The 16,202-nt window shown below is 41.1% G+C and overlaps 1 protein-coding gene across 2 annotated transcripts in view; it reads left to right on the top strand.

Annotated features, from left to right (window-relative positions):
* Positions 1–16,202, top strand: part of IQSEC2 (IQ motif and Sec7 domain ArfGEF 2) — a 701,326-nt gene that overhangs the window by 381,356 nt on the left and 303,768 nt on the right. The gene's annotated exons all lie outside the window — the stretch shown is intronic.

Raw genomic sequence — 16,202 nt, 5'->3', positions numbered from 1 at the left:
CGCGCTCTAAAATTCTATTTAGATGCTACAAAGGATTTTAGACAAACATCTTCCTTGTTTGTTGTTTATTCTGGTAAAAGGAGAGGTCAAAAAGCAACTTCTACCTCTCTCTCTTTTTGGATTAAAAGCATCATCAGATTGGCTTACGAGACTGCCGGACGGCAGCCTCCCGAAAGAATCACAGCTCATTCCACTAGGGCTGTGGCTTCCACATGGGCCTTCAAGAACGAGGCTTCTGTTGATCAGATATGTAGGGCAGCGACTTGGTCTTCACTGCACACTTTTACCAAATTTTACAAGTTTGATACTTTTGCTTCTTCTGAGGCTATTTTTGGGAGAAAGGTTTTGCAAGCCGTGGTGCCTTCCATTTAGGTGACCTGATTTGCTCCCTCCCTTCATCCGTGTCCTAAAGCTTTGGTATTGGTTCCCACAAGTAAGGATGACGCCGTGGACCGGACACACCTATGTTGGAGAAAACAGAATTTATGTTTACCTGATAAATTACTTTCTCCAACGGTGTGTCCGGTCCACGGCCCGCCCTGGTTTTTTTAATCAGGTCTGATAATTTATTTTCTTTAACTACAGTCACCACGGTAACATATGGTTTCTCCTATGCAAATATTCCTCCTTAACGTCGGTCGAATGACTGGGGTAGGCGGAGCCTAGGAGGGATCATGTGGCCAGCTTTGCTGGGCTCTTTGCCATTTCCTGTTGGGGAGGAGAATATCCCACAAGTAAGGATGACGCCGTGGACCGGACACACCGTTGGAGAAAGTAATTTATCAGGTAAACATAAATTCTGTTTTTCTCTTGTTAAGTGTATCCAGTCCACGGATCATCCATTACTTATGGGATATTAACTCCTCCCCAACAGGAAGTGCAAGAGGATTCACCCAGCAGAGCTGCTATATAGCTCCTCCCCTAACTGCCATTACCAGTCATTCTCTTGCACCCAACGGATAGATAGGATGTGTGAGAGGACTGTGGTGATTATACTTAGTTTCATACCTTCAATCAAAAGTTTGTTATTTTATAATAGCACCGGAGTGTGTTATTCCTTCTCTGGTAGAATTTGAAGAAGAATCTACCTGAGTTTTTCTATGATTTTAGCCGGAGTAGTTAAGATCATATTGCTGTTTCTCGGCCATCTGAGGAGAGGTAAACTTCAGATCAGGGGACAGCGGGCAGATTAATCTGCAAAGAGGTATGTAGCAGCTTATTATTTTCTGACAATGGAATTGATGAGAAAATTCTGCCATACCGATATAATGTAAACTCAGCCTTAAATGCAGTAGCAGCAACTGGTATCAGGCTGTCATGTATGTATATTTTACACTTCAGTATTCTGGGGAATGGCACTTCACTGGAATTATACTGTATGCATAAAACTTTAGCCTAATTTGCAGGGACTAGCAACAGGCTTTTTAATAACACTCAATTTATTAATGTTAAACGTTTTTTGCTGGCATGTAAAATCGTTTAATTTTCTGAGGTACTGGGTGAAAAAATGTTTTGGGCACTATTTTTTTCCACTTGGCAGTCGTTTTATTTAATTTATGACAGTTTACTGATCTCTCTCACTGTTATGTGTGAGGGGGAGGGGCCTTTTTTGGTGCTTTTGCTACGCATCAAAAAATTCAGTCAGAAGTTTATTGTCTTCCCTGCATGATCCGGTTCATCTCTACAGAACTCAGGGGTCTTCAAAACTTGTTTTGAGGGAGGTAATCACTCACAGCAGAGCTGTGAGATTGTAGTTGACTGTGATAAAAAAACGTTTATTTCTGTATTTTTTTTTTTTTTTTCTGCTATCAGGGTTAGTTATCCTTTGCTAATGGGAGCAATCCTTTGCTAAAATTGTGTTTTTTACAAAGATTTGATGCTATAACTTTTCAGTTTATTAATTTTCAACTGTCTTAACTTTTTCTGTGCTTCTTATAGGCACAGTACGTTTTCATATTATAGTAAATTACTTGAAAAGTATTTCCAAGTTGCTAGTTTATTTGCTAGTGTGTTAAACATGTCTGATTCAGAGGAAGATATCTGTGCTATATGTGCTAAAGCCAAAGTGGAGCCCAATAGAAATTTATGTACTAACTGTATTGATGCTACTTTAAATAAAAGTCAATCTGTACAAATTGAACATATTTCACCAAACAACGAGGGGAGAGTTATGCCGACTAACTCGCCTCACGTGTCAGTACCTGCATCTCCCGCTCGGGAGGTGCGTGATATTGTAGCGCCGAGTACATCTGGGCGGCCATTACAAATCACATTACAGGATATGGCTACTGTTATGACTGAAGTTTTGGCTAAATTACCAGAACTAAGAGGTAAGCGTGATCACTCTGGGGTGAGAACAGAGTGCGCTGATAATATTAGGGCCATGTCAGACACTGCGTCACAATTTGCAGAACATGAGGACGGAGAGCTTCATTCTGCGGGTGACGGTTCTGATCCAAACAAACTGGATTCAGATATTTCAAATTTTAAATTTAAGCTGGAAAACCTCCGTGTATTACTAGGGGAGGTGTTAGCGGCTCTGAATGATTGTAACACAGTTGCAATACCAGATAAAATGTGTAGGTTGGATAAATATTTTGCGGTACCGGCGAGTACTGACGTTTTTCCTATACCTAAGAGACTTACTGAAATTGTTACTAAGGAGTGGGATAGACCCGGTGTGCCGTTCTCACCCCCTCCGATATTTAGAAAGATGTTTCCAATAGACGCCACCACACGGGACTTATGGCAAACGGTCCCTAAGGTGGAGGGAGCAGTTTCTACTTTAGCTAAGCGTACCACTATCCCGGTGGAGGATAGCTGTGCCTTTTCAGATCCAATGGATAAAAAGTTAGAGGGTTACCTTAAGAAAATGTTTGTTCAACAAGGTTTTATATTGCAACCTCTTGCATGCATTGCGCCTGTCACGGCTGCAGCAGCATTTTGGTTTGAGTCTCTGGAAGAGACACTTGAATCAGCTCCATTAGATGAGATTACACACAAGCTTAAAGCCCTTAAGTTAGCTAACTCATTTATTTCAGATGCCGTAGTACATTTAACTAAACTTACGGCTAAGAATTCCGGATTCGCCATTCAGGCACGCAGAGCACTGTGGCTAAAATCCTGGTCAGCTGACGTTACTTCTAAATCTAAATTGCTTAATATACCTTTCAAAGGGCAGACCTTATTCGGGCCCGGGTTGAAAGAAATTATCGCTGACATTACAGGAGGTAAAGGCCATGCCCTGCCTCAAGACAGAGCCAAACCTAAGGCTAGACAGTCTAATTTTCGTTCCTTTCGTAATTTCAAAGCAGGAGCAGCATCAACTTCCTCTGCACCAAAACAGGAAGGAGCTGTTGCTCGCTACAGACAAGGCTGGAGACCTAACCAGTCCTGGAACAAGGGCAAGCAGGCCAGGAAACCTGCTGCTGCCCCTAAGACAGCATGAATCGAGGGCCCCCGATCCGGGAACGGATCTAGTGGGGGGCAGACTTTCTCTCTTCGCCCAGGCTTGGGCAAGAGATGTCCAGGATCCCTGGGCGTTAGAGATCATATCTCAGGGATACCTTCTAGACTTCAAATTCTCTCCCCCAAGAGGGAGATTTCATCTGTCAAGGTTGTCAACAAACCAAATAAAGAAAGAGGCGTTTCTACGCTGCGTACAAGATCTTTTATTAATGGGAGTGATCCATCCGGTTCCGCGGTCAGAACAAGGACAAGGGTTTTACTCAAATCTGTTTGTGGTTCCCAAAAAAGAGGGAACTTTCAGGCCAATCTTGGATTTAAAGATCCTAAACAAATTCCTAAGAGTTCCATCGTTCAAAATGGAAACTATTCGGACAATTTTACCCATGATCCAAAAGGGTCAGTACATGACCACAGTGGATTTAAAGGATGCTTACCTTCAGATACCGATTCACAAAGATCATTACCGGTATCTAAGGTTTGCCTTTCTAGACAGGCATTACCAGTTTGTAGCTCTTCCATTCGGATTGGCTACGGCTCCGAGAATCTTCACAAAGGTTCTGGGTGCTCTTCTGGCGGTACTAAGACCGCGAGGAATTGCGGTAGCTCCGTACCTAGACGACATTCTGATACAAGCTTCAAGCTTTCAAACTGCCAAGTCTCATACAGAGTTAGTACTGGCATTTCTAAGGTCGCATGGATGGAAGGTGAACGAAAAGAAGAGTTCTCTCTTTCCACTCACAAGAGTTCCCTTCTTGGGGACTCTTATAGATTCTGTAGAAATGAAGATTTACCTGACAGAAGACAGGTTAACAAAGCTTCAAAATGCATGCCGTGTCCTTCATTCCATTCAACACCCGTCAGTAGCTCAATGCATGGAGGTGATCGGCTTAATGGTAGCAGCAATGGACATAGTACCCTTTGCACGTCTACATCTCAGACCGCTGCAATTGTGCATGCTAAGTCAGTGGAATGGGGATTACTCAGACTTGTCCCCTACTCTGAATCTGGATCAAGAGACCAGAAATTCTCTTCTATGGTGGCTTTCTCGGCCACATCTGTCCAGGGGGATGCCATTCAGCAGGCCGGACTGGACAATTGTAACAACAGACGCCAGCCTACTAGGTTGGGGCGCTGTCTGGAATTCTCTGAAGGCTCAGGGACAATGGAATCAGGAGGAGAGTCTCCTACCAATAAACATTCTGGAATTGAGAGCAGTTCTCAATGCCCTTCTGGCTTGGCCCTAGTTAACAACTCGGGGGTTCATCAGGTTTCAGTCGGACAACATCACGACTGTAGCTAACATCAACCATCAGGGAGGGACAAGAAGCTCCCTAGCAATGATGGAAGTATCAAAGATAATTCGCTGGGCAGAGTCTCACTCTTGCCACCTGTCAGCAATCCACATCCCGGGAGTGGAGAACTGGGAGGCGGATTTCTTAAGTCGTCAGACTTTTCATCCGGGGGAGTGGGAACTTCATCCGGAGGTCTTTGCCCAAATACTTCGACAGAACGCCAAGCTTCCTCGTTACGGGTCCAGATCCAGGGATCCGGGAGCGGTTCTGATAGATGCTTTGACAGCACCTTGGACCTTCGGGATGGCTTATGTGTTTCCACCCTTCCCGATGCTTCCTCGATTGATTGCCAGAATCAAACAGGAGAGAGCATCAGTGATTCTAATAGCGCCTGCATTGCCACGCAGGACTTGGTATGCAGATCTAGTGGACATGTCATCCTGTCCACCTTGGTCGCTACCTCTGAAACAGGACCTTCTGATCCAGGGTCCCTTCAAACATCAAAATCTAATTTCTCTGAAGCTGACTGCTTGGAAATTGAACGCTTGATTTTATCAAAACGTGGTTTTTCTGAGTCAGTTATTGATACCTTAATACAGGCTATGAAGCCTGTTACCAGAAAGATTTACCATAAGATATGGCGCAAATACTTATATTGGTGCGAATCCAAGAGTTACTCATGGAGTAAGGTTAGGATTCCGAGGATATTGTCTTTTCTACAAGAAGGTTTAGAAAAGGGTTTATCCGCTAGTTCCTTAAAGGGACAGATTTCAGCTCTGTCCATTCTTTTACACAAACGTCTGTCAGAAGTTCCGGACGTTCAAGCTTTTTGTCAGGCTTTAGCTAGGATCAAGCCTGTGTTTAAAACTGTTGCTCCACCATGGAGTTTGAACTTAGTTCTTAATGTTTTACAGGGGGTTCCGTTTGAACCCCTTCATTCCATTGATATCAAGTTGTTATCTTGGAAAGTTCTGTTTTTAATGGCAATTTCCTCGGCTCGAAGAGTCTCTGAGTTATCTGCCTTACATTGTGATTCTCCTTATCTGATTTTTCATTCAGACAAGGTAGTTCTGCGTACTAAACCTGGGTTCCTACCTAAGGTGGTCACTAACAGGAATATCAATCAAGAGATTGTGGTTACATCTTTGTGTCCTAATCCTTCTTCGAAAAAGGAACGTCTGCTACACAATCTAGATGTAGTCCGTGCCCTGAAATTTTATCTACAGGCAACTAAGGATTTTCGACAAACGTCTTCCCTGTTTGTAATTTATTCTGGTCAGAGGAGAGGTCAAAAAGCTTCGGCTACCTCTCTCTCCTTTTGGCTTCGTAGCATAATACGGTAAGCCTATGAGACTGCTGGACAGCAGCCTCCTGAAAGAATTACAGCACATTCTACTAGAGCTGTGGCTTCCACTTGGGCCTTTAAGAATGAGGCTTCTGTTGAACAGATTTGCAAGGCTGCAACTTGGTCTTCTCTTCATACTTTTTCCAAATTTTACAAATTTGACACTTTTGCTTCTTCGGAGGCTGTTTTTGGGAGAAAGGTTCCTTCCGTATAAAGAGCCTGCCTGTCCCTCCCGTCATCCGTGTACTTTAGCTTTGGTATTGGTATCCCATAAGTAATGGATGATCCGTGGACTGGATACACTTAACAAGAGAAAACATAATTTATGCTTACCTGATAAATTTATTTCTCTTGTAGTGTATCCAGTCCACGGCCCGCCCTGTCACTTTAAGGCAGGTAATTTTTCCATTAAACTACAGTCACCACTGTACCCTATGGTTTTCCTTTCTCTGCATGTTTTCGGTCGAATGACTGGTAATGGCAGTTAGGGGAGGAGCTATATAGCAGCTCTGCTGGGTGAATCCTCTTGCACTTCCTGTTGGGGAGGAGTTAATATCCCATAAGTAATGGATGATCCGTGGACTGGATACACTACAAGAGAAATAAATTTATCAGGTAAGCATAAATTATGTTTTTAGATTTCTGCGGTGCTTGTGTTTAGCTGTAATTTTCCTCTTACTCATTTACTGTACCCGCACATATTATTTACTGTTTTTCTCGCCATTAAATGGACTTTCAAAAGATACCATTATTTTCATCATATCTTATAATTAACTATAAAAATATTTTATAAAATATGAGGAAACAATGAAAAAAAAAAATCACTTTTTTTAACTTTGACCACCAAAAAACACCCATGCTAAATAGTTTCTAAATTTTGTCCTGAGTTTAGAAATACCCAATGTTTACATGTTCTTTGCTTTTTTTTTTGCAAGTTATAGGGCAATAAATACAAGTAGCACTTTGCTATTTCCAAACCACTTTTTCCCCCCAAAATTAGCGCTAGTTACATTGGGACACTGATATCTTTCAGGAATTAGGTAGCTTGTAGGGAGCTTGCAGGGTTAATTTTAGCTTTAGTGTAGAGATCAGCCTCCCACCTGACACATCACCCCCCCCCCCCCAATCCCTCCCTAACAGCTCCCTTCCCTCCCCCACCCCACAATTGTCCCGCCATCTTAAGTACTGGCAGAAAGTCTGCCAGTACTAAAATAAAAGGTATCTGAATTTTTTTATTTTTATAGCATATTTACATATGCTTCTGTGTAGAATCCCCCCCCCCAAACAGCTCTCTAACCCTCCCCCTCTGCCTTATTGGGAGCCATCTTGGGTACTGGCAGCTGTCTGCCAGTACCCAGTTTGCTAAAAAATGTTGTTTTTTTAAAAATTCTGTAGTGTAGCTTCCCCCACCCCCTGCCTGATCGTTTATTAAAAAAATACAGCTTGCCTTCCCCCCCATTTTTCCCACTATTCACAAGAAATTTGCCATAGTGTAGCGGTTCCCACCTGCTCCCTCCCTGTGCACACGCTCGTGCACCCCCCGCTACCTCCGCCCACGATCCCGCCCCCTCAACGCCATAGGGCCCATCGATGGCCGCCCACCTGCCTCCCATGTCGGCTCCCATCCACCGATACGCTCTCTCTGCATCGGATGGCCAAGGGGTGTTATTGCAGGATGCCTCTATATCGAGGCATCACTGTAATAACCGGAAAGCGGCTGGAAGCGATCAGGATACAGGGTATGTCCTCGGTCGTTAACTGTATTTTTTTTTTTTTTTAGAGGACGTACCCTGCACGTCGTCGGTCATTAAGAGGTTAAACACCCCCCCCCCAAAAAAAAAAAAAAACCTCAAAAAAACTTGGATTAACCTATTGTGTGATGTGAAAGAATAGAGTGTGTTTCACTTTTATCTACCTGAAGAAACGACCAATGTGTGGTCAAGAAACACGTTGCAGTTACTAATAAAAGATTGTTTCATTTTAACCTTTGGAAGTTGTTCACTTTCTGCTATGCCAGATTGTTTTGGGTTCCAGAACGACTCCCTTTCTTCACACACCGCTTGCTTCACGGAGGGTGTTCCAGCCGCATCATCGGATCGTTGGGGTAAACAGTGAGCCGCTCGTCTTCTTCCAGTGCATCGAGAGCCTAGTCTATTTACCTGGTGGAATGATTGAACACCACATTTTACCCTAAAAACAGCATACTCTAGGCATTGTGCATGCTGATGTAAGGCTTGTTTACAGCTGCTTGGACATGGAAACCCATTTTATAAATCCCGACGCACAGCTCTTGTGCTGATGTTGCTTCCAGAGGCATGTTGGAACTTTGTGATGAGTGATGCAACAGATACAGGTTTTTGTTTTCGAAGTGTGCTTCAGCATTTAGCAGCTGCACTTTGTGAGTTTGCATGGTCTAGTTCATTCCTCAACGTTCACTTGGGGTGGATGCCAGAGGATCGGTGGGGCGCCTTCCTTGAAACCCCCCTGGCGGAGGCAAAAAAAAGTGTAGATGGGGGAATTACAGTGCATCAGGCTTTACCCACAGCCGCTTGAGTAATGTCTGTTTTACCTGGGTAATACTAGGATTACCCGGATATCTTACTTTACCCGTAACATATATAGGTATATACAACAAACCTAGCAGCCAAATGCACCATCAGCTGCAGTATCGTATTAGGCAAGTGTCGGGACTGGCTACTGTTAGTAATGCTGGCAATGGCTGGTAAATCGTACAATATTTTTTAATGAGTGGATTTCTTAAAAGCTCAGTGTCCATCAGTCATTGCAAGGACATGGCAGGAAGATCTTGCATATTCCAGCAGTCAACCTGACTGTGCTCTATTTCTGTGTTTCGTTTACTTTTCATGTAACCGCTCCCCCCTATAGGTTTAGATAAAACTATGCTTGAGTTTTCTCTATTTAGACTCTGTGTCCTTGGGCCTGGCCATTTGTGTACAACTTTCAGGTATATAGCTGTTCTGTGTGTATGCAGTTACATGTTATATAAATGCTGTTGCAATGTGCGATTAATGGATTACAGGCTATATAGTTGCCATCAGAATTTTTAATTTTAAGCCATTTAGTTATCATCTGAATGTGTGATTAGAGGTCATATAGTTGCTGTCTGAATCTGGGATTACAGGCCATGTAGTTGCCATCTGAATTTATGATTACAGTCTTTGTAGTTGCCATCTGAATGTGGGATTACAGGCCATGTAGTTGCCATCTGATTTTGTGATTACAGGCTTTGTAGTTGCCATCTGATTTTGTGATTACAGGCTTTGTAGTTGCCATCTGATTTTGTGATTACAGGCTTTGTAGTTGCCATCTGAATGTGGGATTACAGGCCAGGTAGTTGCCATCTGAATGTGGGATTCCAGGTCAGGTAGTTGCCATCTGAATGTGGGATTCCAGGCCAGGTAGTTCCCATCTGAATGTGGGATTCCAGGCCAGGTAGTTGCCATCTGAATGTGGGATTCCAGGCCAGGTAGTTGCCATCTGAATGTGGGATTCCAGGCCAGGTAGTTGCCATCTGAATGTGGGATTCCAGGCCAGGTAGTTGCCATCTGAATGTGGGATTCCAGGCCAGGTAGTTGCCATCTGAATGTGGGATTCCAGGCCAGGTAGTTGCCATCTGAATGTGGGATTCCGATCTATATAACTGTCCTTAGTTATACTGTATGTATTATTTACCACACAGTACTAGTGAGTGTACTCCTTGTACCTTACTGGGTTGTTTTCCTGCTCAGTGATAAACAACCTGTATGTATGCACAAACAGATGACTACTAGAAACAGTAATGGAGTGCAGGTGTTTTGTGTGGCAGAAAGTGTTCTTGGGATAAAATTAGGATATTATTTCTTGCAGTGGTGAAGAGGATGAGGGCTGAATGCAGACATTGGGCTGCCAGGTGTTTACTGCTGCTCTTTTTAATTCCATACTTTAAAAAAAAAAAAAAAAACTCCTATCATAAACCTTAAAGGGACATTAAAGACTTTGAGATGGTAACATAAAATAAATTGTACATAAAAAAAAAACGCTTTACAATATCCTTTTATTACTTATTTTGTCCATTTTCCTGTAATTCCATTCTGAAATTATGAGCTTTTCAGTTCCTGTTAGAAATGGAAGTGCAGAACACTGTTATATTCCACACAGCCATTGGCTGCACACTCTAGTGACCTATTTATAACTGTCCCTAATTGGCCACAGCAGAGAAGGTAACCTAAGTTATAACATGGCAGCTCTCATTGTTTATAGACACTAAAACTTTACACTTATTTTGTCAATATTTAAACAACTAATGAAACTTTAAAAAATACATCTACGTGTTATTCTCAGACTAATCTTTTCATTGAATGCATCATTCTATTTAGCATTTATTTAGTGTTTAATGTCCCTTTAATTACGAATTCTCAATTGGTATCCAGGCACAATAGCGTTGCTGGAATCTTGTGTTTGGGGAGATTTCACTGCCTCTGGCACTCTCATGCAGGAATGTCACAGGTATTGCCCTTGAACTTAAAGGGACATTAAACACTAAATGCTGGATAGAATGACACATATCTCTTTATTAAAGAACGCAAATTTGATAATAGCAGCAAATTGGAAACTTTAAATTTTTAAATTGTATGCGCTCTTATCCCTTAAAGCATTTTATATTTTAATATTTGTTTACTGTCTAATACTTATTTCAGTGTTAGGATATCCCATGCGTTTAGAAATAAGCAGCATAGAAATTTTTTGGCGATGACTAACCACCGCGTGTGTGTGTAGTTCCATCTCGTACAAACTGTATGGATAGACCGCATACTTGTATACAGGATACATCTGGAAAAATGATTTATATTCTGTTGTTGAGCAATCCTGCCTGGTTAACTCCTACTGCCCGTGTGGCCACGTGGCACATTTCTGTTTAATACTTTACTGGCCTGTTTGGTATTAAAGACATCATCCTTGCAGCATAAATGTTTTGCTTGGCCAATATAAATTCCAGAAATTCCCAAAGTATAACTAACTACCATAATGGATTAGATTCACAAACTCCATTCTAAGGAGTATGCAGGGTTATTTTTTGTTAATTTTTTGTGTGTGCTTATAACTGTTGAATAAATGTATGTTTTAGGATTTGTACAAAACATAGACGTAAATGGGTACTTTTTGGGTTTAACCCTTTGAGTGCTAAGCACTTTCCCACCTGGGTGCTAAGGTGATTGAAGTTTTTTTTTAATTTTTTTTTTTTTTTTTTTTTACTTTTATAAAAAAAAAAATCAGATCCCCAAGACTAATATCACTGGAAAGGTTAGGCAATTACCTTTCCAATGGGTGGGTCTTGGGGGTCTGTAGCTGCTTAGATTCCTGAGATACAGGCGTCTAAGCAGCATGCCCCCTTTCCCTATACTTTGTATGGTCAGTTTGTTAATAAAGTTGCGCGGTGACGTCATCACGCAAAACGGGAAGCCCCGGCGATGCCTGTCACTATGCAGGTCTGATCGCCGGGGTAGGAGCGGGTGGGAGCCCCAGATCTCCCTCAATGTGGGAGAGTGCTAGCGATGGCTCTGAGCCGTCGTTGGCACCAGAGTGGGAAACTCTGTGACGGCTCAGAGCCGTCGTTAGCACTCAAGGGGTAAAAGGGACAGTAAAGCCAGAAAGTGCATGCATACAGGAGGTGAGAGTCCATGATCCATTACTCCTGGGAATTACTCTTTCTTACCACTAGGAGGTGGCAAAGATTCCCAAACCCCAAGAACTCTCTATAAAACCCCTCCTACCTCAGAAGTACCGTAGTCTTTACTTTGGTCGAATAATGAGGATGTGCTTTTCATTCTTTATAAATAGGGCTTCTAAGTCTATATTGAGGTCCTGTTTCCCCCTGAGTACAGTGTTTGTCAGAGGGATGTATATGGGGTATGGTTTGTGGCTTCTTTTTCACCTCATGGGAAATCTGTTACAGACCCTCCATAATTGGTCGCAGGGACTTGTCTTTTGCCTCCTTCTGTGGATCCACAATATACTCCTATTCCATAACCTCTGCTGATATGTTTCAGTACTGATCTGGCTGTCTACTGGTTGTTTGCTGGTAGACAAGTGTCTATTGGTATATATATATATATATATATATATATATATATATATATATATATAAATATATATATATATATATATATATATATATATATATATATATATATAATATATATATATATATATATATATATAATATATATATATATATATATATATATATATATATATATATATATATATATATATATAAAATACAAGCGAAATATCGAAAGAAGTTCAGCGCTACAAACACGTGGAATACAAATACAATGTTACTATGTCAAATTTACTGAATGTCTCTCAGATATGATAGACAATTGTTCTATCTATCCCACTGGTTCTATATGAACCGATTTAAGACAAAGTCCGGTGAATATAAAAGGTCAACAATAGTAGTGCAATGATTTGAATTGATAATAATAGGTAGAACTCAAATGACAACAATTGCAACAATGGTGCTGGGGGATAAGTGGTATACCCTTACCAGAGGGTACCTCAATCTTATGAGGTAATGTCAGCGCGTCTGTTTGGATTCTCTCCGGTCAGTCTTGGATTTTCCTCCTGTGTGTGAAGAGATCCAGGTCTTTACATTCGTGCCGACTTGTGTATGGTGCTTTCAATCTAGGAACTTCCTTGTCTTTTATATCACTGGCTTGGTATCTCCTCGTAGTATGGTGGTTCCGTCTGGACCTTGGCTCTCACCAGGCAGGCAGATCAGAAGTGCAGATAGAATGTTTCACAGCCTTCTCTTCGTTTTCCAGAAAGGATAGTGCCCTGTTTAGTCGAGAACTTTTATTCCCTTTATTTTTTTTCCACCAGAACAGAAAAACCAAAACGATAAGCAGCTATATATACACACACACACACATACATACATATACATTTCAACACTCTATAGCCTTATTATGGTCATCGATTAACTTTCCAATTTACTTCTATTACCTAATTTGCTTTGTTCTAATAGTACTTTGTTGAATTGCACACCTAGGTAGGCTCAGGAGCGGTAATGCCCTGCTGGAAGTTGGCTGCTGATTGGTGGCTGCACATATAGGCTTCATGTCATTGGCTAGTCTTATGTGTTCAGCTAGCTCCTGGAAATGCATTGCTGCTCTTTCAACAAAGGATACCAAATAATTAAGCAAATTTGATAATAGAAATATTTTGAAATGTAAAAATTGTATGCATTGTCTTAATCATGAAAGAAAGCATTTGAGTTTCATGTTCCTTAAAGGGACATTCCAGTTTTTAAACATCTTTAAATTGAAACATATTTGCAATATATATGTATTGGCAAATCTGCTTCTAGTAAAAGTTATCACGTTCATGTGACGCATAGCTAGATATTCTCTGTGCACCAGCATTTAATATGCTGCAGCTGTCCAGAGTGCTAGTGGGGCCTGTAGTATGTCAGCAATTAACAAATGGAGTCATTACCAGATGATACAAGCACCGTAGGCTCTCTGAGCTAATGCTGGTGCATGGTGCATACTTAAATACACTTTTGAAATGGCTATAGCATTTATTATAAGTATTTTTGCTTATACATGTATATTGCAAAAAATGCTTCTACTCAAAACTGAAATGCATCCATGTGGATTCCAATTTTGGCTGGAATATACCATTTAAGATTTGAACGTTTGTTTTTTTTTTGTGTGTTTTTTTCATATGCAATGAAGACTTTTTAGACTACTTGCTCCTCTCCAAAAAATATCCCATAAACTTTCATGTATCAAGAACAGCATAACATTTTAGGAGACTTTTCAATTTACTCATTTTATTACATTTATTTTGTTGAAAAGCATAGCTAGGTAGGTTCAGGTGCATCAATACACTACTGACAGCTGCTGATTGGTGGCTGCACATATATGCCTCTTGTAATTGGCTCACCAGATGTGTTCAGCTAGCTCCCAGTAGTACTTTTCTGCAGACTTGGTGATAGCATCTTATAATTGCTCATATATACACATACAAAGAGAGATGGGGATTGTGGGTATAAATATTGTTGCAGAGATGTCAAAAAATGTTGCATTGAGAAATTGTATAGGAATGAGCCGTCAGATTGTTGAGAATCAATATGTGCTGTTTGACGGCCCTCTTGTGGAACCTTTTGGTAACACTTGTAATCTGTATGTGCATCTATTTTTTATAATTGATTATTATTAGTTATTTGTATAGTGCCACAAAATTCCGTAACACTTGGCACAGAGATAGGGGTACAAAATGGCAAGGATTTGTGATAAGATACAAAAACATAACACACTAAACAAATCTAGTACAGGAGGAGGTGGGCCCTGCTCCATAGAACTTAAAGTATACAGGCTGAGGGTGCAGAGACATAAGGTTTGGGGTAGCTTGTCACGTGGATTGTAGTTGAAACGGCGAGATGATGCAGTTCAATATTTATTTCTCCAACATAGGTGTGTCCGGTCCACGGCGTCATCCTTACTTGTGGGATATTCTCTTCCCCAACAGGAAATGGCAAAGAGCCCAGCAAAGCTGGTCACATGATCCCTCCTAGGCTCCGCCTACCCCAGTCATTCTCTTTGCCGTTGTACAGGCAACATCTCCACGGAGATGGCTTAGAGTTTTTTAGTGTTTAACTGTAGTTTTTATTATTCAATCAAGAGTTTGTTATTTTAAAATAGTGCTGGTATGTACTATTTACTCAGAAACAGAAAAGAGATGAAGATTTCTGTTTGTATGAGGAAAATGATTTTAGCACCGTAACTAAAATCCATGGCTGTTCCACACAGGACTGTTGAGAGCAATTAACTTCAGTTGGGGGAACAGTGTGCAGTCTCTTACTGCTTGAGGTATGACACATTCTAACAAGACGATGTAATGCTGGAAGCTGTCATTTTCCCTATGGGATCCGGTAAGCCATGTTTATTAAGATAGTAAATAAGGGCTTCACAAGGGCTTATTAAGACTGTAGACTTTTTCTGGGCTAAATCGATTCATTATTAACACATATTTAGCCTTGAGGAATCATTTATTCTGGGTATTTTGATATGATTATATCGGCAGGCACTGTTTTAGACACCTTATTCTTTAGGGGCTTTCCCTAATCATAGTCAGAGCCTCATTTTCGCGCCGGTATGGCGCACTTGTTTTTGAGGACAGCATGGCATGCAGCTGCATGTGTGTGGAGCTCTGATACATAGAAAAGTCTTTCTGAAGGCATCATTTGGTATCGTATTCCCCTTTGGGCTTGGTTGGGTCTCAGCAAAGCAGATTCCAGGGACTGTAAAGGGGTTAAATATAAAAATGGCTCCGGTTCCGTTATTTTAAGGGTTAAAGCTTCCAAATTTGGTGTGCAATACTTTTAAGGCTTTAAGACACTGTGGTGAAATTTTGGTGAATTTTGAACAATTCCTTCATACTTTTTCGCAATTGCAGTAATAAAGTGTGTTTAGTTTAAAATTTAAAGTGACCGTAACGGTTTTATTTTAAAACGTTTTTTGTGCTTTGTTATCAAGTTTATGCCTGTTTAACATGTCTGAACTCCCAGATAGATTGTGTTCTGACTGTGGGGAAACCAAGGTTCCTTCTCATTTAACTATATGTATTTTATGTCATAAAAAAATTTAGTAAAAATGATGCCCAAGATGATTCCTCAAGTGAGGGGAGTAAGCATGGTACTGCATCATCCCCTCCTTCGTCTACACCAGTCTTGCCCATACAGGAGGCCCCTAGTACATCTAGTGCGCCAATACTCCTTACTATGCAACATTTAACGGCTGTAATGGATAATTCTATCAAAAACATTTTAGCCAATATGCCCACTTATCAGCGAAAGCGCGACTGCTCTGTTTTAGAAAATTCTGTAGAGCATGAGAACGCTGATGATATGGTTTCTGAAGGGCCCCTACACCAGTCTGAGGGGGCCAGGGAGGTTTTGTCTGAGGGAGAAATTTCAGATTCAGGAAACATTTCTCAACAAGCTGAACCTGATGTGATTACTTTTAAATTTAAGTTGGAACATCTCCGCGCTCTGCTTAAGGAGGTGTTATCCAATTTGGATGATTGCT

The sequence above is a fragment of the Bombina bombina genome, chromosome 12 (assembly GCF_027579735.1).
Source record: "Bombina bombina isolate aBomBom1 chromosome 12, aBomBom1.pri, whole genome shotgun sequence".
Lineage (NCBI taxonomy): Eukaryota > Metazoa > Chordata > Amphibia > Anura > Bombinatoridae > Bombina > Bombina bombina.
The sequence above is the reverse complement of the archived record's forward strand: the minus strand, read 5'-3'. Positions and strand labels throughout refer to the sequence as shown.